The 22,030-nt window shown below is 40.9% G+C and overlaps 1 protein-coding gene across 3 annotated transcripts in view; it reads left to right on the top strand.

The window, feature by feature from the left end:
* LOC122808018 (beta-1,3-galactosyltransferase 5-like) overlaps positions 1-22,030 on the top strand; it is a 555,231-nt gene that overhangs the window by 186,400 nt on the left and 346,801 nt on the right. The window contains exon 1 of one of the 3 annotated variants that reach the window (XM_044079011.1): positions 11,933-12,115. The exons of the other annotated variants lie outside the window; for them this stretch is intronic. The gene's annotated coding sequence lies outside the window, so the exon portion shown is untranslated. Of the gene's footprint in view, positions 1-11,932; positions 12,116-22,030 lie in introns of those variants that run through there. 3 annotated transcript variants of the gene reach the window in all.

Genomic DNA, 22,030 nt, shown 5'->3' with positions numbered 1-22,030 from the left:
AGCTGCCTGTCGGGTGCTAGGATCTGCCACATAATGCAAGCACTCAGGACACTCCAAAGCAAATACAAATATGACTCAGTCATTGTACATGCTGGTGTGAATGACCTGAGACGTACCTCCCTGGACTACATGAAAAGAGACATAGAGGAGCTCTCGGATCATGTAGCCCAGGCTGGTATGACCATGACCTTGAGCAGCATCTTACCCTCACCTAGAATTATGCCACAGTACAAAGACAAAATGATCAATTTTAACAACTGGCTAAAGTTTTGGTGTCATTCAAAGGGAATCCAGTGTCTGTCAGCCTGGGATGACATGCTCGACAAGCCACGTTGCTTCGCTAGGGACGGCGTGCACCTGTCACCACTGGGATTTCGGATATTGGAAAAGGCTCTTGCCACCCCCATAGTGCCTTTTTTAGGCAAGGCTCAAAAGTCAAAGCCACCCCCATAGACAGCACAAGGAACAAGAAACTAAGGGTAATGCTGCTTAACGCCAGAAGTCTTAACCTCAAGATGCACGCACTCAAAGCTCTCCTCAGTATGGAGAACATCGATATCTGTGCAGTGACAGAAACCTGGTTCAAGGCTCCAGAGAGCACCCCAGCACTACCAGGCTATACCTCATATCATGCTTTTCGGCCCCAAAACCCGGACCGAACCACAAAAGGAGGGGGAGTTTCCATATTTATCAAGGATATCCACACCTCCAGGTTAGTGGCATTGCACGAAGTATCGGAGACCATCCATGTGCAACCAACAGTGGGCAAGACTGCTTTTCAGTTTATAGCATCCTACAGACCACCCTCTCAAAGTCAGGAATCCCACTCGGCTTTCCTGAAAACATTGGAGAACATGAAGATCTCTCCAAACACCATTATATTGGGTGATTTCAACTACCCAAACATTGACTGGGAGTACTACTCAAGCCCCAGCACCTTAGCCCAAAGGTTCCTGGAAATTATAAACTCAAATGCTGTGGAACAACTAGTCACCACTCCCACAAGAGGGGACAACATACTAGACCTGATCATTACCAGCATGGGGACTCTGTGCTCCACACCAGAAGTATATCCCTCATTGGTAAGATCAGACCATAAATTAATTTCACTGGATGTCCACATCCCGACCCCACCCCCAGCCCAGAAAACCACAGTGAAAAACTTCTCAAAAGTGAACTTCTCACTTCTCAAAACCGAAGTGGAATCCTTCAAGGCCCCAGGGCCAGTGGAAACTATGGCCCAAACTGCAGAATCCTATATAAACGCATTCTACGGACATCTCCAGGAATGCATGGATCATGCTATCCCAAACAAAACCAAGACCCAATCATCCAAAGGCAGGCATCCAGTCTGGTGGACCCCTGCCATAAATAAACTGTACAACAGAAGGAGGAAGCTACTACATGATAGAGCAAAATCCCTAATAGGAAGGCATCTCTGATCAGTACTAGCAAAAAATTACGATCCCTCATAAAATCCTCCAAGGCCAGCTTCGAGAGAAACATTGCACAGGACACCAAAGACAATCATAAGGCTTTTTTCAGTTATGTTAGAAACCTGGGATGCAACTCCCAGACTTGCTCTGAGTTGATTCTAAACGACAAAAAATACACTGAACCCACAGACATCGCCAATATCCTGGCAGACAGGTTCAGTGCAAACTTCTCCACCCCCTCCACCCCAAAAGAGCAAGTATCTATCCCGGCAGAGGGCTGCCTCCCAAACATCTCTGATGCTCAGGTGAAGGCTGCCCTCTCCAAAGCAAAAAACACTGCTTCCATGGAGCCAGATGGCATCCCAGGTTGCATCCTACATGAACTCCAAGAGGAACTAATCCCTCAAATAAAACAGCTATACAATCTCAGCCTCACTACAGGATATGTGCCCACAGAATGGCGTACAGCAACAGTGGTCCCACTCCACAAAGGTGGAGCCTCTACGGGCCCTGGAAACTATCGCCCCATAAGCCTGACTAGCTTAGTCTGCCAGGCTATGGAGAGGATCATCATGGAGCTCATAAACAAAGACATTGGGGACCTACAGACACTAGATCCTACCCAGTTCAGCTTTGTCAAGGGCAGATCCTGCCTTTTTAACCTGGTTGACTTCTTCGAAACAGTCACCAAAGCCATAGATGAAGGGAAGGTAGTCCACACAGCCTATCTGGACCTTGCAAAGGCATTTGACACAATACCCCACTCAGGCATCATAGATAAGCTATCCAGCTTAAATATAAACCCCTATGTCACAAGATGGGTCGCAAACTGGCTCAAAGACAGAACCCACAGAGTGCGAGTTGCTGGAGCCATGTCAGACTCAAAACCGGTCACAAGTGGCATCACACAGGGTTCTGTCCTGGGACCACTCTTGTTCGGTATATACTTTTCCGAGGTACAGGCACATGTGGGAGGACTATGGCTCACCAAGTTCGCAGACGACTGCAAACTGGGCGCCATAATCGACTCTCCAGCTGACACAAACATCCTTCAAAAAGGTCTCACAGAGACAGATAACTGGTACCAGCGCCATGGTTTAAAGCTAAATGCCAAAAAATGTATAGTCATACCCTTTGGCAAAAACAATGTGCCCACAAATTACCACATAGGTGGAAACCCATTAAGTACAGAGAACGTTATTAGGGACCTGGGGACCCAAGTTGATAGCAATCTCTCCTTTGAAAACTACATTGCCAAAGTGGTTAGAAAGACCTTCTACATAGCCCACCTCATCACGAAGGGTTTCACATCTAGATCAAGAGAGGTAATCGTGCCCCTTTATTCATCTCTCATCAGGCCCATCATAGAATACAATGCCCCTTTTGGGATGTACCTTACCCGACACCTGCAGCAATTAGAAAGACCCCAAAAGTATCTCACCAAGAGGATCAAGGGACTCAAACAGATGCCATATGTTGCTCGGTTAAAAAAACTCCAGCTCTACTCAGTTGCATACCGCCTACTTCGAGGCGATCTATGCCTGACATACAAAGCTATGTCAAATCCAGAATTAATGGACATGCTCCACTTCAGTAAATCTAAATCCCTTAGAGCCACACGCTCGAGGGACCTGAACCTCAGCACAGAAATAAATAGAACTTGCTGGAGGGACAGGTTCATAACCCAGAGGCTCCCTTCGCTCTGGAATAGAATTCCAGTTCATGTGAGGCAGAGCATCTCACTGAATCTCTTCAAGAAGAATCTCGATAGGTGGATGGGGGATCGTAGGTTTGTCCCAGGGATTACTCCCGTGTCACTATTAGACAGAGGCACAGTAAACTAAACCTAAAAAGGGCACAGTATACTCAAATCAAGGGGTGGCATAAGCCATACAGAATCGGGCTAGGCTTATAATTGCCCCAGGGCAGATAGCCTAGTATGAACCTATGAACCTATGAACCTATGTACAGTTACAATTGTATGAAAGGCAATGCAGCAATTTAATATGCTTATAAATATATGCATATAAAGAATGCAGTAAGAGTATTGTAAAAGGCAGTATGAATGAAATTCAAACAATTAAGGAATTAACAAATATGTAACAAAGTAATTGCATGTAAGCAATGAGGAGTGGGGAAGAGGCACATAAGGAATCTAGTGAAGAAAAATAAAAGGAGAGAGTAGAGAGAAAATTATAAGAGAAGTAATACAAGTAAAAAGAGAGAACATAAGTAAGATAAAGGCAACTGAAGAACAGCAGGGAAAGTTGACACTGTACTCCCTAGCAGTATCATATGAGCATTGGTAAATATTTCTTGCAATATTTTGGGGGCTAATTTATTCATGCGCTGCAGCTGTTCCCAAGGCCCTTCCTCATCCACTTAGTCTACCAAACCTGACAAGCCTTCCCAGGATTATCACTGACCTATATTGTTAGCTGCAGAGGAAGTTGTGGTACCTGGAGCAGCCTCATATTGCTACTGGGGAGTGTTTTCTTCCCTTAGGACCCACCCCAGTGTGTCTACCCTTAGAATCCCCCCAGTTTGTATGCTCATCTCATCCCAGAGAAGGCATATAATGGACACCCACTGGTGTATCATCCATGCCTCTCCACAAGTGACTCAGTGACGGTCCTCTCACCCTGTGGACAACACCCTCTGTGCATGTCCAGTCTGCACTGGACATGAACTTCAAAGATGCATGTAAGTGTAGCAACACCCATTGTCCTGAGATGGGTGGTCCCATCCTCCCATTCTGCACTATCAAGGCTGTGAGCCAATAACTGAACTCAGGTTGTCTAGGCCATGGTCTTGTCCTCATCCCAATACTCTACTGGTGCTGGCATCTTCTAGAATTGTTTGCTGGGCTGATGCAGCTGAATAAAAGAGTAGTAGTAGATACATTTGTGTTTTGAGTGCTCAGGAATTACTCTGGTAGACAGAAAGATAAATTCCTTCTTTCGATAAGCAACATTTTTGAGAATTGTTTTCACTGCTGTAATGTTATTTGCATTTCTCACATGTTAGGGCAGTTTATTCCAGCTTGCTGGGGCAGCTTTAGAGAAATTCTTTTTAGCGATTGCCAGGGTAAATGGAGGTCTGTGGAGAATAGTATAAACCTGGCTTCTTATCAAGTATGTTATGCTTTAGAAGTGTAGTTAATTTTAAGTGGAGGGGAGCAGTTGTCATTTAATATGTCGAATGTCAATGTGTTTAAGAGGAATGTGGTTATAAGGCTAATGGGAAGCCAGTTAGTTTTATGTCAGATGGTACACATTTTGTATCTTATTTTCTGCTGCTTGAAAGCTAGCGGTCATTTGTTGGTAGAGAAGACGGATAATTGGAGAGGCATGTTTTAACTGATGAAGTAATCCATTGATGGCTACAGATTGCCTAGCATCTTCAGTGAGTAAATGGGAAATATTCTAACCCAGTTTTAGCTGAGTGAGTACTTCTTAGTTTATAGTTTCACATGGGACTGGAAAGTTAGATATTTATCTACTATTATATTAAACTAGTTCTGCTGACTACATGTAAGTAGGGTAAGATGAAGAAGCCCAACCAGAAAAATGGCCTAAAATGGGTTATTCTACATGTGGTGCCAATAAATATTGTATGAAATTCTGTTTAGTATATATACTCATATACCCTTGTTTTCCAATTAGTTCATAGGTTCATAGGTTCATATGTAGGTAATATAAGTCTAGCCAAACGGTACTCTGGCTTTTGCCACCCAAGAAAATTATTTTCCTGTGCCCCTGTCAAGCAGAGCCACAGAAGTGATCAGCTGGGTGAATTTCCTATCTTCCATCCAATCATAGGTTCATAGGTAGGTACTAGGCTATTGGCCCAAGGGCCTACATAAGCCTAACCAGCAAGGTTCCATAGCTTACACCACCCAAGAAATTTATTTTCCTGTGCCACTGTCCAGCAGAGACACAGATATGATCCCCAGGGTGTATTTCCTATTTCCCATCCACTCGTCAAGATTTTTCTTGAAGAGTGCTAATGCAGAACTTTGCTTGACATAGATAGGTAGCTTGTTCCAGAGTATAGGAAGTCTCTGGGACAGGAATCTATCACTCCAGCATGTCCTGTTTATTTTGGTGACAAGGTTTAGGTCCCTAGAGCGTGTAGCTCGGAGGGATTGGGATTTCTTTAGGTGTAAGAAAAAAATAAGGTAAGGACACTGATAAAGCTGAAACTGTAGCCAGGTGCACGAATCCAATAAATACAACTCCAGACAAATGCCAGATACTTTAATAAAACAACAAAGCTTTCAGATTATAAATCCTTCTTCAGTGTTAGATTTGTAATCCAAAAGCTTTGTTGTTTTATTAAAGCTAACACTGAAGAAGGATTTGTAATCTGAAAGCTTTGTTGTTTTATTAAGGTATCTGGTGTTTGTCTGGAGTTGTATTTATTTGATTTCCCAACAGCTCTGGGTTTGACATAGCTTTATATGTTAGGCAGAGATCACCTCAGAGTAGGCGATATGCTATGGAGTAAAGCTGGAATTTTTTGAGGCAGTCAGTGTAGGGCGTTTCTTTGAGACCAGTAATCCTCTTTGTGTGGTACTTCTGTGGCCTTTCCAGCTGCTGCAGATGTCTTGTGAGGTACATTCCAAAAGGAGCATTGTACTCTATAATTGGTCTAATGAGTGACGAGTTGAGGGGAACAATTACCTCTTTTTTCCTGGATGAGAACCCTTTTTTGATGAGGTGTGCCACGTAGAAGAACTTCCTGACTACTGTGGTGATGTGACTATCAAAGGAGAGACTACTGTCCACCTGGGGCCCAAGGTCTCTTATCACACATTCAGTGTTAACTAGATTGCTGCCTATGTGGTAGTTCATAGGTACAGAGTTTTTACCAAAGGGGATGACACTGTACTTTTTGGCATTGAGCTTGAGGCCATGGCTCTGACACCAAGCATCTGTCTTCTGTAGGATGTCCACATCATTTGGGGACTTGACTATGGTTCCTAGTTTGCAGTCAACTGTGAACTTCATTAACCAGAGGCCTTCTATGTTAGCCTGTACTTCAGAGAAGTAGATACCAAACAGGAGAGGTCCCAGGACGGATCCCTGTGGTACTCCACTTGTCACTGCTTTGACGTTAGATTTGGAGTCTGCAATTTTTACAGTGTGGGTTCTGTCAGTGAGCCAGTTGGCAACCCATCTTGTGACATAGGGATTTATACCTAGTTTAGTGAGTTTAGCTATAATTCCAAAGTGAGGGATGGTATCGAAAGCCTTGGCAAGGTCAAGATAGGCTGTGTGAACCACCTTACCCTCATTCATGGCTTTGGCGACTGCCTCAAAGAAGTCAAACAAGTTCAGGAGGCATGATCTGCCTTTTACAAACCCAAACTGGGTGGGATCCAGAGTTTGGAGGTTACCAATGTCTTTGTTTATGAGTTTCATGATGATACGTTCCATGGCCTTGCAAACCAGGCTCTTGGAACCTGTGTTCTGAGAGACTGCCTTACAGATTATCTGCAAGTATACAGAGCTGAGTATATATATTTTTTGTTATAGAGTTTGTTAATTGTTGCTTAGATCTCTGTTGAAACTGTTGTCTCACTGTTCTGAGAGACTGATCGGCAAATATACAGAGCTGAAAATGTTTTTTTGGTTTTAAAGTTTGTACTGTTAGTTGTTGCTTAGATCTCTGTTGAAACTACCCCCCCCCCCCCCATTTTCTGCCATGTCTTCAGTTGGTATAGTAACAGCTGCATTCAAATTGCAGGAACCTGTGTTCTGAGAGACTGCCTTACAGATTATCTGCAAATATACAGAGCTGAGTATATATATATATATATATATATATATATATATATATATATATATATATATATATATATATATATTTTTTTTTTTTGGTTATAGAGTTTGTTAATTGTTGTTTAGATCTCTGTTGAAACTGTTGTCTCACTGTTCTGAGAGACTGATCGGCAAATATACAGAGCTGAGAATATTTTTTTTGGTTTTAAAGTTTGTACTGTTAGTTGTTGCTTAGATCTCTGTTGAAACTGTTTTGTCCCATCCACCCTCCATATTTTTGGTTTGTAGTTTTAAATTTGGTGGCTTTTACAGTTGTCCGCCCCACTGTAGATTTGATATGGGACAATCCTCCAGTCCCATCTCTTTACCACATTCTACCTAATAAACTCTGTCTGCACTTGTTTTTAGTCCTTTTTAATTTAATTGCATTTTTTAAACTGTGTTTGGTCTAATATTGCTGCATACTCGTGTGCTAGCTTGCACTGCATTTGAATTGTTTTTACTACTGTTTTTGCTACTTTTCTGTTAAAAAAAAACTGTAAGCCTGTTTCCTACCTTTCCTGTAACTATTGTTCCAGATACAAATTTGCTGTATCCAGGACTGTATGTAAGCTTCTGAGTCCCCCAAGCCTCTGTGTTGGAGGGAAGCCTTCTAGCTTATCAGTGGGAGTGGTAAGCACTAGGTAACCTGTTTACCACATATGGAGTGGTTCTGGCCCAGAAATTGTAGTTATTGGCCGTTTGGGCAATCTTCCATCTCTCTCAACTTTCTGATTTGAAAGCCTGCATTTGCACTTGTTTCTGTCCTGTAACTCGTCTAGTGCAGACACAGATTCTTAGTTTTAGCACTTAAATTTGCTTATTCATGCTCAGCACTTGTTCAGAACTTGTAAGCACTAAATAAGCTACTAATTACTATAGCACTCGATCTTCCTCATTACCTATAGGAAAACAGTTTTTGTACTTACTTTTCTGCCTTGCTTAGAGAAAAACAGCTCTTGTATTCACTTTCCTCACTTATCTAGAAGAAAATAGTTTTCTATTCAGGCATGTCCAAGGGTCAGCTCCCAGTGTTCGCTCCTGTCTATCTGATGAATCTGGGAATCTTGAGGCAATGTAGAAATTGCCTCATGTACACAGAAAACCTTCTCCTTCTACCACCCAACACTACAACCTGTGAGAGATGCACTTATCTAGCCAAACTGGAGGTAAAGCTCTCTCCAACCAAGACTGAACTTGACAGTCATGAGAGAAGGTAAACATTTGTACCACACCACACTCATCACATAGTCTCACTAAATCTTTACCACCAAAATCCACACATAGTAACACAAAAACATTCGCAGAGGCTCTCAATAATAATCTGTCTAAGCAACAGAGACTTCCAAAGCAGAAACACAAGCAGCCTCCATCCCCCAACACAACCCAAATGACACATAGCCCACAGACTCAGTGCACCACTCAACCACAGCCAATAAGGCAAAACAACGTACCCAACAAACTAGTCATAGGTGACTCTATAGTCAGGCACCCTGATGTCCAACTCACCAGGCTAAACAAGGAGAAGGTTACTGTCAGCTACCTGTCGGGTGCCAGGATCCGCCACATAACACACGCACTCACGTCACTCCACAACAAGTACAGATATGTCTCTGTCTTTGTCTATGTTGGTGTGAATGACTTGAGATGTACCTTCCTGGACTACATGAAAAGAGACATGGAAGAGCTCTCCGATCTTGTAGCCCAGGCAGGTATGACCCTAGCCCTAAGTAGCAATCTGCCATCACCCAGAATGATACCACAGTACAAGGACAAAATGATTGACTTCAACAATTGGCTAAGCTTCTGGTGTCATTCTAAGGGGATCTAGTATCTGTCTGCTTGGGATGACATGATCGACAGACCATGATGCTTTGCCACAGATGGCCTGCACCTGTTGCCCCTGGGATTCCGGATACTGGCTAAGGCTCTTGTTGCCCCTATAGTGCCTTTTTAGGCAGGGCTCAAATAACAAATTCACCTCCATAACAGGAACAAGCAAGCAAAAACTGAGGGCAATGCTACTCAATGCTAGAAGTCTAAATCTCAAAATGCACTCACTCGAGGCACTCCTTAAAATGGAGAACATTGATATCTGTGCAGTGACTGAGATCTGGTTCAAGGCTCCAGACAGCACTCCTGCACTAATAGGCTATAACTCATACCACACTTTTCGGCCATGTAACCTGGACCGAAACATCAAAAGCAGAGGTGTGTCCATATTCATTAAGGATATCCACACCTCCAGGCTAGTTGCTCAGCATAATGCATCCGAGGTTATCCAAGTGCAACTAACTCTGGGCAAAACTGCAATCCAAATTTTAGCTTGCTACAGATCCCCCACCATGCCTTAGGATTCCCACTCCTCTTTTCTTGATGTACTGGAAAATATTAGGGTTCAACCAAACACCCTAATAATGGGCGACTTCAACTACTCCACGATTTACTGGGAAAACTACTTGTGTACCAACTCTGTAGCTCAACGCTTTCTGGAATTCATAAGCTCCAATGCCCTAGATCAACCTATCCACACCCCCACCAGGGGCAACAATATCATAGACCTAGTCATTACCAACATGAGTGACTGGTGTTCCACACCTGAAGTCAACTCCTCGTTGGTCCGATCCGACCATAAGCTTATCACCCTTGATATCCACATCCCGCCCCCACCCCCCATTAAGGAAACCGCAATAAAAAATTTCTTCAAAGCCAACTTCATGCTTCTTAAGACAGAAGTGGTGAACTTCCTGATACCCATGCAGATGGACAATACAGTTACAACTGTTGAATCCTACACAAATGCACTGTATAAGCACTTACACGAGTGCATGGATCGTGCTATCCCAAACAGAACCAAGACGCTCTCCTCCAAAAAAAGGAAGCCAATCTGGCGGTCCCCTGCCATAAACAAACTGTACAACAGAAGGAAGAAACTATTGCAAAAGAGAGTAAATCCCCATGAGTGGAGGAGCTCCCTGGTCAGCATCAGTAAGAAGCTGAGATCCCTTATAAGATCCTCCAAAGCTAGCTATGAAAACAAAATCACCACTAAATCCAAGGACAACCGCAAAGCATTCTGTAGCTACATCAAGAATCTAGATGGCAACACCCAGATCTGCTCTGAGTTACAGCACAAAGGCACGAAAACTACAGAACCAACTGATATTGCCAACATCCTGGCAGATAGGTTCAGTGCTAACTTTACCCCTCTCTTACCCCCTATAGGGCCCATATCTATACAGGAAGAATGCAGAGTCCCTGTAATCACAACTATGCAGGTACAAGCTGCACTCTCTAAAGCCAAAAACACAGCATCTATGGGACCGGACAACATCCCAGGCTGCGTTTTACATGAACTTCAGAATGAACTGGCTCCCCACTTAAGCACCATGTTAATAATAGCCTCGCATCAGGCTTTGTGCTCACTGAATGGTGCACAGCAACAGTTATCCCACTCCACAAATGGGGAGCCACCACTGATCCAGGGAACTATTGACCTATTAGCCTGACGAGCCATCGAGATTTTTTTGAAGATTGCTACTGAGGAGCTTTGTTTGACATAGACAGGTAGTCTGGTCCAGAGTATGGGAATTCTCTGGGACAGGAATCTATCCCTCTAGCATGTTCTGTTTATTGTAGTGACAAGGTTTAGGTCCCTAGAGCATGTAGCTCAGAGGGATTGGGATTGTTTTTTAAGTGGAGCATGTCCAACAGCTCTGGGTTTGATATAGCTTTGTATGTTAGGCAGAGATCACCTCTGAGTAGGCGATATGCGACAGAGTAAAGCTGGAGTTTTTTGAGATTGTCTGCATAGGGCATCTGTTTGTGGCCGGTAATCCTCTTTGTGAGGTATTTCTGTGGTCTTTCCAGTTGTTGTAGATGTCTTGTGAGGTACATACCAAAAGGGGCATTGTACTCTATAATGGGTCTAATGAGTGATGAGTAGAGGGGAGCAATGACCTTTCTTTTCCTGGATGAGAAACCTTTTGTGATGAGGTGTGCCACGTAGAAGGATTTCCTGACTACTGTGGTGATGTCATTATCAAAGGAGAGACTACTGTTGATATTTTACTCTGGTTTTCCAGTATCCCAGAAAAGGTTACCCATTTGTCATGTATTTCTCTGACTATTACAATTTCTAGCTGTTCCTATACTTCTTGTAGGTTTATAAAAATACTGACTTTAATATTTACTATTTTATCTTTTTTTAGAGATGGTTTAACATTTTTGTGTTCACTTTTTGCTCTAATTTCTTTTACTCCATTTATTTCTGTCCCACACCTTGTCTCATGTGCCTCTGTAGTTCACATTGTGTGTGTGTGTGTGTGTGTGTGTGTGTGTGTGTGTGTGTGTGTGTGTGTGTGTGTGTGTGTGTGTACATGTGCATGTGCATGCTTATTATTGCATTTATCTTATGTTTCTTTGCTGGATTTATAGCAGGTGGATTCATGTCCCCCCACCCCTTTTTAACTACTTTAAAGGCTTGCCAGTAAAGCCTTGAAGTATATTGTCTTTTTACAGCTGTTTAAAGCCCTATCAGCAGAGAATCAATGGCATCCACAAAAGGGTGAAGGGGCATGTAGAATCATTATTACTAACATGTATATACATGTTTCAGCTCTTCCGGCAGTTACCAGATCATTTTGTAATTCTGTATAAGAATCAGGGTTTGTTTTTAACTTCACTGCTCACAATTACGCAATTAGAGTGAATATGAAACAAAAGAAGAATGAGATACTGCATACAATTCAATGTCTCGGGACAGACTGAAAGATATAGAAGGGCTGGGTGCATGGAAACTGTTCTGTACTCTCTGCACAGACTTACTGAGAAACTGGAACTACTTCACTAACTGTAAGTAATATGAAAAACATCTGCTGAACTCTTCTGACAAGTCCTACACACAGCAGGGCTGGGCAAAGTAGTAGGACTGCTAGCAAAAGGAGCACTTCTTAACACTTTTTGTTTTCTTTTTTTTCAGTTTATGGCAGGTTTCTTATCTAATGGCATAGATAACTGAAATTTTGAGATGTTGTTAGTCTAGAATTTAGGTTTATTATTTCCATGACCTCTGCAGTAAACCTTTCTTTTGAAGAAGCATTTAATGCATGGATTTCAAGGCGTTTCTTGGTATTATATGAATGAAAATATGTCTAAATCTTTCTGTCTGTCATATTGGTATTTTTGGAGTTTTAAAATTCGGAGAGTAAATTTGATAAACACGTATACTTTCAATTACTTCATTGTCAGCTCCCAAATAATCGGATCCAAAAAGTAAATAAGAAAAAGTGTGATTATAATATATTCAGACCTTCCTGGTGTGTGCCAAACCCACCCTGACCATTTCAATAACCAGAGAAGTATTTGTTTTATCTGTGCAAGATTTCTGACTTTAGCCAGCATAGGATTTCAGACGTATGACATTAAGTTGTTTCCTACTAGCAAGCTGTCTATATTTTACTAAATACCCTCTTTTAGGTTATACAATATGTCTTTTTAATATAGTTGTTCTTCTTTCGGCTTTTCCCGGTTAGGGATCGCCACAATGGAACTCCGGTCCGCTAATGATTGGTAGTAGATTTTTACGGTGTCAAGGTGCCAGCTCAACACCCAACCTTTTAACGAAGGCATGCCAATTTATGCATGTCTTTCAGATGCAACTCGACTGCAGGGAGAACATGCAGACTCCACACAGAAGGCGCTCCAGCTGAGAATCGAACGGGAGGACCTCTTGCTGTGAGACGACAATGTTACCGCTGCAATACCACACTTAGGTCTTTATAAATTATGAATACATTTCTGTGCTGTTTATTGTTTCTGAGCCTAAATCACAAGATCTCATTCATTTTGCCACATCTGTCCTGCTTGTGGTTTGTATACTGCTAATGACAAAAAAGCAGGAATAAACTGTACATTTCCATCCAGAAGATGTCAGAAGATGTCAGGATTTGAATAAAATGCTGCCAATCACTTCTGTGTAAATAAATTACAACATATGAATCCTGTGGCAAGGTAAAATGGACAAAAGTCTCAATTATCAGGTAACATTATATTGATTGCAATTATATAGTATTCAATAAAGAGACATTTCAGTGAATTCTAGGAAGAATAATATACAGTGAAAGGTGATACATTAATGTAGTAATACTAGTGGATAGAGGCAGCTTTTAAATGATTTATCTCATGCATAGGTCCCCTCAAATTATTTATAGTATGATCCCATTTATTCTCATTAGGGGTAATATATAATTATCAGCCACGGGATGGGTAAAGCCAATATCTAGGGTTACCACCTGTCCCACTTTGCAAGGAACAGTCCCTCTTTGGGGAGTTGTGTCCTGCAAAAAAAATTGAAAAAATGGCAAATGTCCTGAGATTTTAGGACAAAAATGTCTCCTATATTTTCTTTAATAGCTGCATAAAAGTTATTTTCTATCTGAAACACCTAAATGTTATAAGAAACAGAATACGCATTTCAAATGTTACAAGAATAAGCTTTTATTTTGGCAAAAAAGTGAAGTTCTGTCATTTGTACTGGCCATGAGTATATTTTGCCCTGCAAAATCTGAAGTTTTTACAAAAAAATGTCCAACTTTGGGCATTTGAAATGGTGACAACCCTACCAATATCTATCCAAATGGGATAGATTAATTCTAGCACAAAAAGGTAAATTGGCAGGGGTTAAAATGGCCAGCAAGGGCCGCTAGCCTAGTACTTACCTATGGCATATAATATGTGGAATGGAATGCTTTTCATCAATAAATGCCCAGTATAAGTCATGTACAGCTTAAAAATCATTTAAACTTGTTACATGATAGGAGGGATCTGGTATCTAAACACAGCAATGTAATTTATTTATTTTATTTATTTTATTTTACATTTGTTGACCGGGCTAGTCTAGCTGGATATATGTCCATTTTCAGTAGAGGCTAGGGGAGAAAAGTTCCACATAGAAGACTTACACAAACAGTACATTAAACATTAATTACAAGAATCTTGTGAGATGATAACATGTGTTCCAAGGTAACAAAAACATATAAAAATTATTATTATTTTTTTTTTTTTCAGTGTGCCAAAAAAGTATATAACTCTACACAGAATGAGAAAAAATTTAAGGCTCTAGGAGCTAAGTATTAAATATAAGATGCAACTGCAGTGCAATCAGATAGTAAAATATGGTACCATTTGGTACCCAGAGCACTAAATGCCCTTAGAAATGCAATAGTGCTAATCTGGATCTAGACAAAAGTGGTCATAACTGATAAAACATGAAATATGATTTTTTTTTTATGAATGGAAGGACTGAGGAGAGCTCCTGCAGATCACACAATGGACATACAGTGATTTACAAATAAATAAAGTACATTGAGATAACAACTAAACTTCAGAGAACAGTAAACTGCCTTTGGTCAATAGAAGAGTCTGAAGATACTGCTACTCTTATCAGACAATCCATCAATCCATGATGGTGGCAATCAAGATGAAAATTCAGGGATTAATACAGTGCAGCTTTGGCTGTAGCCCTGTTTGGAAGGATGTGGGCATTCTGGAAACTATAAAACTGTACAGTTTATTAATGAGTTAATTAATTAAGTAATTAATTCATCAATCAATTAATTTGTCTTTGTTTACCAGGAAAGTCTGATTGAGTAATACCCATTTTCAGTCGAGCCTAAGGTAGAAAAGCTCCATTTCCTCACATTGCATTATACATAGTTCCAGTTAAACACAGAGGAGTTAGATTTCTATTTACATTTGTACACATACAGTAGTTACATTTATACATTCTAAGATTTTACAGAGATAGAAGTTACTAAAGAGAAAGCCCATGTACAACTTAATAGATTGTACAGGCAGCAGTTATGTATAAAACATGTTTTGTCATTTCAATGAGAGGTTAAGAGTATTTTGTTTACGGAGAGTATTTGGAGAGCATTGTATGGTGAGCACAACATTTTAACCTGGTGATGAGCATGTGCAGGACCAGGATTGGTTAAGATGCTGTTTAAGCAGTGGTTTAAATCTGTTGAGTTTGTCAGGGAGTTTTATTTGTGTGGGGATACTATTCCAGAGTATAACAATGTATTGGGAGTAGAGCAAGTCTCCTGCAACATTATTTGACTTATTTGTGAGTAGTAAGAATTTGTTACTAGAACAGAGGTCCATTGCTGGACATTATGACAGTAATATGGTTTGTGGTGCTGGGCATTTTTCTGGATGATGAATGAGTTTGTGTACTGTAGTTAGTTGTGAATATGTTAGGCAGTTTGATAGGACAGGATATATAGGTTCATAGGTAAGTACCAGGCTAGCTGCCTCATGGATCATTTTAAAGCTAGTCAATTTCCCTTAGTGTGAATCAAACCCAGTACATCTTGAGTGTGAGGTAAAGATCTTAATTATTATGCCAACCTAGTTGTGCAGTTGAAGCCAGTTTAATTGCTTTAAGCTATGACAATGGTGGGTCCTATGAGGGAGATTGGTGCCACATTTAGCTATTTTAGTGTAGCAGGAGGCAAATTTCATTCTTTGAGTATTGCTTAAGTTTGTCAGGATAGGAGCAGTGTATAAGAGAGTTGGCAATAAGAAGGTGGTGGCTAGAGATTTTTTTCTTGCACTATCTGTAAGGAATCAATTGATCATATAAAGGGAGCCTAGTTTCTAGTGTTTAGACTTAATAGTGTGCATTATATGTTGGTCATAGTTGCGATTGTCATCTATTATAATGTCTAGAAGTTTACTGTGAATTACAGTTTCAATGACATTATTATTTTCTGAATTTATGGTAAAAGATTGCTTTTGATTTTGTCAACTTTTTGAGGTTAAAAGCATTAACTTAGTTTTCTTGGGGTTGAGTAGGAGGTTATATTTCTTTGAGCCAGGTTTCTACAGAGGAGAAAGATTTTTGGGTAACATCTTGGAGCTTATTTATTGTTGAGGCTGCACATATTAATGTTGAGTTATCTGCATACTGAACTTAACTTATCAATAAATATATTAAATAGAAGAAGACCCAGTATAGAGCCCTGAGGGACAACTGTAGTAACTGGTTGAAAGGTTGAGTAGGTTTGTTGCCATTTAACATATTGTTATCTTCCAGATAGGTAACTAAGAAACCATGACAAGGAGTTTTGTGAAAGTCTCACTGAAGAGAGCTGAATGAGCAGTTGCTGGTGTGAGACAGCATCAAATACTTTTAACTAGTCTAAGAACATGGTGGACATAAGCAAACCATTGTTTCTAAGTTGATGTATTACAGTGGTGCTGTGCTGGGGCCTAAAGCCATGAGTGTTTCTGAGAAGCAGCTTATTTGAGATTAGATATTGCATCAGCTGGATATGGATGCATTTCTCTAATATTTTTGAGGTGGGGGGGCATCACTATTGGTCTGTAGATATTCAACTCTTTAGTTGTGCCACATTTGTGCAGTGGTATGATGTAGGATTTTTTCCACAGTGCTGGGACATGCCTTTTTGCTATGGGCCTATTAATTAGTAACGACACAGGGAAGGTTATGACTTCTGTGGCCATTTTTAGGTAGTCTGATGGTAGTTGGTGTACAGGTATGGAAGAAGTTTTAAATTTAAGAAGAAACTCCATTATGAGTGATGTGTGTACTGGACTAAAACTTAAGAGCTGTGTTTGGCTTTGGTTGGACAGGGGTAGATAGATGGGCAGATGTATTAGTATTTTAGAGAGATAATACTGATTGTATAAAGTAGGAATTAAACTGTGTGGAGATAGTCTGTAGTATTGTCATTTTTTGGAGCGAGAGTGGTGGTGTTGCCAGAGTAGAGTAGTTTGTTTAGTGATGACCAAAAAAGGTTTGGGTTGTTTTGATGTTTGTCTTGTAGGCTGGTACATTATATTTGCTTGTCCTGTTTGAAATGGAGATTTACAGTGTTTCTAATATGTTTAAATTGCTGGAAGGCACTTTGAGTTCTATTTTTATACACATTTTCAGGCTTTATCCCTTTTTGTCATGAGGTTTTTTTTTTGTTTCTTTTGTCAGCCATGGTGCATACACATCACATTGCATATTCAATTAATAAAGGCTGTGCCCATAGCACACGGGTTCCATGGTACCACTTTCCTGCCCACGTGGCATGCTATCCCAGCATGATTTTCCACTAACAATTGCACATGGTGGCTTCTAAGGGGGTGCACAGTGTATCACTGTGGTGGTTTGTATGTGCCTCTTGTGGTTAGGGTGTAGGGGTTCCCTCAATTTTGACAGGGAATTGTCCACAGTCCTTTGTCACTGCAGTTAAATTGTCATGCTGCCATGTGTCCACATCCAGCTGTCTCACAGGTGGGTGTCGCACCGCCTAGGTGCCTGAATCCCAACCTGTGTCATCCATTGCTCATTTGTATGAGAACTCACTGGCCTATCACTCCACAGCATTGGCTGTGCCAGAGTTGCCACAGTTTCCTGCTCCTTCCCTTACTGTGAAACTCCAACTGAACTTTTGTACTGGTTTCCTGTGGAAGGCTCCAAAGTATCTTTGTATGGCAACTGATCAGATGTTTCCTGCTCCACTGGTTTCTCCTTAATTTGGAAATCTATTACTCTACCCTGCTGTGATGTTATCAAAGTTAGATTTTCAACACTACATCCTTCACTTCACAGGTATCCATAACTTCACTTTCTATTTCTTTAACTTCTCCATTACTAATCCTCTTCTCTACTTCTCCTCTTTCTTTTCTTATTTTTTGACTTTTTGCTGCTCTTTTTGTATTTATTAGTTTTGCTTTCTCCTTTGCATCAGTATTACACCATATTAATTCTCTTTTTCTTTCCCATGTCCATATTTCTTCTTCATATGTCTCCTGCTCCTCCTGGTTCTCCTTACTTGGGGGACTTGTCCAACATGCTGTTATATAACCTGTGTTAGACTTTCTACACTATATCTATCACTTTGTAGGTATTCCATAACTTTGACTTCTATGTTAACGTCTACTTTACTAATCTTCTATTCTGCATTCACTCTTTGTAATCTTATTTTTTTGTGTTGTGAATTTTTCCTTATCTGGATGCCTTTCCCTGTATTTATCTTTGAATAAAAAAATACACTTTATTCAGTTGCTTTTGCTCTATTTTTGTTTCTTCCTACTTTATTACTTTATTTTGATTTTGCTGCTTCTTCTTAAAAGTGCTACATTGCATTTATTCTTCTGCATTTATTACTGTTTGTTAGTAGCATGATTAAATTGTAATTGTTTTTCTGAGTCTCTTAGTTTTGTTTTAAGGACTTGGGCTTCAGGCCAGTTATCTTACATTAAGAAGGTTGCTGTTCTACACTCTTGTGGGAGGAGAGATTAGCCTCTGTCCTTCTGAGCTGGGAATTGCTGGGCCAAGGCTTATTGTACCTGTTGTTCTAAGTGTCTTTGTTCCAGTTTAAGTACTTGGGTTCCAAATCAGTTATTTTACATTAGGATGATTTGTGGTCTAAACTCTTGTGGCAGGAGAAGATAGCCTACACCCCTCTAATCTGAGAATTGCTGGTTAAAGGCTCATTTTGTCTGTTATTCTGAATGTGTCTTAGTTCTGATTTAAGCACCTGGTCTCCAAAACAGTTATTTTACATTAGGAGGGCTGAGGTCTAGACTCTTGTGGCAGGATAGAGTGGCCTACACTCTTCTAAGCTGAGAATTGCTGGTGAAAACTTACTGTGCCTGTTATTCTACGTTTCTTTGTTCTAGTTTAATCACTTGGGTTCCAAACCAGTTACTTTACATTAGGAGGGCTGAGGTCTAGACTTTTGTGGCAGGATAGATTAGCCTACACTCTTCTAAGATGGGAATTGCTGGTGAAAGCTTACTGTGCCTGTTATTCTAAGTGTCTTTGTTCTAGTTTAAGCACTTGGGTTGCAAACCAGTTACTTTACTTTTTGAAGATTTGTGGTCTAAACTCTTGTGTCAGGAGAGGATTGCCTACACCCTTCTGAGCTGGAAATTGCTGGTTGAAGGCCTATTGTGTCTGTTATTCTGAAATGTCTTAGTACTGACTTAAGCACTTGGGTTCCAAAACCAGTTGTTTTACATTAGAAAGGTTTGTGGTCTAGACTCTTGTGGCAAGAGAGTGAGGCCCAAACCCTTCTAAGCTGGGAATTGCAGGTGAATTTCTGCTTTATTTAAACTGTTTATTGCTGTTGTGACTGTGATTTTATGGACTCTGAATTTCTAGTACTTCTATCAACTGCCTCATGTTCACCAATGACTCACTGCTCCTAGTCCACACAAACTCAACATGTAAGAGATGCAACTATATTAAGAACCTTGAATCCATGCTGTGTCACACACCAGTCAATACATATAACAATGAGTGGGTTGTCAGCATGCACACCTCACCTCCTACTCCCCCCAAACCCACATCACACATACCTACATATGTGGAGGTCCTCACCAGAAACATACTAAAACACCAGAGATCTCTCAAACACAAACACAAGCAGGCTACACATAATACTTCTTCTGCATAACACAGTACACATAACAGCTCATGTACTAGTGTCTCACCTGTCAAGCCCTTAAGGCAAGACACAAAACCAAACATATTAGTCATAGGTGATTTCATTGTGAGACACACAGATGTCCCTCTCACCAGCTTGGATAAGGAAAAGGTCACGGTCAGCTGTCTGTCAGATGCCAGGATCCACCATATCACACATGCACTCAAGTCTCTCAAAAACAGGTACTGTTATGACTCTGTCATAGTCCATGTTGGTGTAAACAACTTGATACGTACCTCTCTGGATTATATGAAGAGAGACATGACTGAGCTCTCAGACTGTGTGTCTCAGCAGATACATCCCTAGCCTTAAACAGCATTTTACCTTCACCTAGGATGATGCCTCTATAAAAACAGAAAATAATTGGCTTAGTTTCTGGTGTCATTCTGAGGGGATCCAATATCTCTCAATATGAAATGACATGATCAACAGATCTTGATGCTTTGCTAGAGATGGTCTTCATCTGTCACCCCTGGGAATTTGGCTACTGGCTACGGCTCCAGCGACCCCCCCCCTCCCATAGTGCATTTTTTATGCAGCGTCTCAAGGATAAAATAACCTGACTTAAAAACTCTATCTAAAAACAACCTCAAGGTTATGCTGCTAAACACTAGGAGTCTTAACATAAAACTGCACTCACTGGAAGCAGTCCTCACCTTGGAAGATGCAGACATTTGTGCAGTCACAGAGACCTGGTTCAAGGATATGGACAGCACCCCAGCCATACTGGATTACACCTCCTTCTACACATTCAGACCACAAACTGAAGGCATGAGAACTAAAGGAGGTGGTGTATCAGTATTCCTTAAAGATAAATACACCTCCAGATTGATTAAACACTATAATTCTTTGGAGAAACTTTGGTGCAGTTAGCTGTTGGTAGGACAACTGTTCAAGTCATTGCCAGCTAAAGGTCATCCTCCATGAATCAGGACACCCACGCTGCTTATTTGGATCTACTTGTCTATCAAGGTACATCCAAACACCATCATTTTGGGTGACTTGGCTATCAATCCATTCACTGGGTAAATTACTTGTGCTGAACCTAACTTGCTCAAAAATTTCTTGACTTTGTTAACTCCAATGCCCTGGACCAGCTGGTTGACACCCCCACAAGGGGTGCCAAGATCCTGGATCTGGTGCTTACCAATATTGGGGACCACTGTATCACTCACACTGTGAGTCTCCCCTGGTGAGATCTGACCACAAATCAGTCTAATTTGAAGTAACTATCACACCTGATGCCATCTCCCTAGCAGCAACTAAATTAAAAAACTTCTCCAAAGCAAATTGTAAACTCTTACAGTATGGTATAAATAACTTCACTGCACTTCCCCCCTCAGAACTGGCAACTATGCCAAGCTCTTCACCAATGCTTTATACAAACACCTGTATAACTGCATTGACTCAGCTGTACCTGATAGGACCAAAATAAGTTCCTCTAGGAAGAGCAAACCTGCCTGGTGGACAACTGCCATTTACAGGCTTTACAGTAAGAGGAAGACATTCTTGTCTAAGAGTAAAAGTGAGCAAACCCTAAAAGGGAAACACTCACTCCTTAGCTTAAACAAGCAAATAAGACTTCTTCTGAAGGCCACCAAAGCAAATTAGAACTCTAAATTAGCTTCCTCAACTAAAGACAACCATAAGGTGTTCTTTAGCTACATCCGTAACCTACAAGGAAAGGCCCAGATTTGTGCCAAACTGGTAGTTAATGATACCACATATACTGAGCCTGTGGAAATAGCTAATCTGTTGGCTGACAGCTTTTGTGAAAACTTCACTCCCCTGTCCCTGCCACACGTACCCCTTGACATCTCAACAACCTTTCTGTACCTTGTATCTCTAAAGAGGAAGTCATATATGTCCTCTCTAAGGCCAAAACACAGCATCTATGGGACCTGATAACATCCCAGGCTGGGTCCTACATTGGATCCAACAAGAATTAGCAACACCATTGGCTACTGTATTCAATCATAGTCTAAGTACCGGCTTCATCCCAGCTGAATGCAAAATGGCCGCTGTTATTCCCTTGCACAAAGGTGGTGCTTCCAAATACCCTAGGAATTATAAACCTATTAGCCTGACTATTCTTATCTGCAAGGTCATGGAGTGAAACGTCATACACTTATCAACAAAGATATAGGTAATCTCCAAACACTTGACCCCACTTAGTTTGGATTTGTCAAAGGGAGATAATGCCTGTTAAACCTGGTGGACTTCTTCGAGACCATCACCAAGGCCCTGAATGAGAGGA

This window comes from Protopterus annectens, chromosome 1.part1 (assembly GCF_019279795.1).
Source record: "Protopterus annectens isolate FY-2018-M chromosome 1.part1, PAN1.0, whole genome shotgun sequence".
NCBI classification, from domain to species: Eukaryota; Metazoa; Chordata; order Ceratodontiformes; family Protopteridae; genus Protopterus; species Protopterus annectens.
The sequence above is the reverse complement of the archived record's forward strand: the minus strand, read 5'-3'. Positions and strand labels throughout refer to the sequence as shown.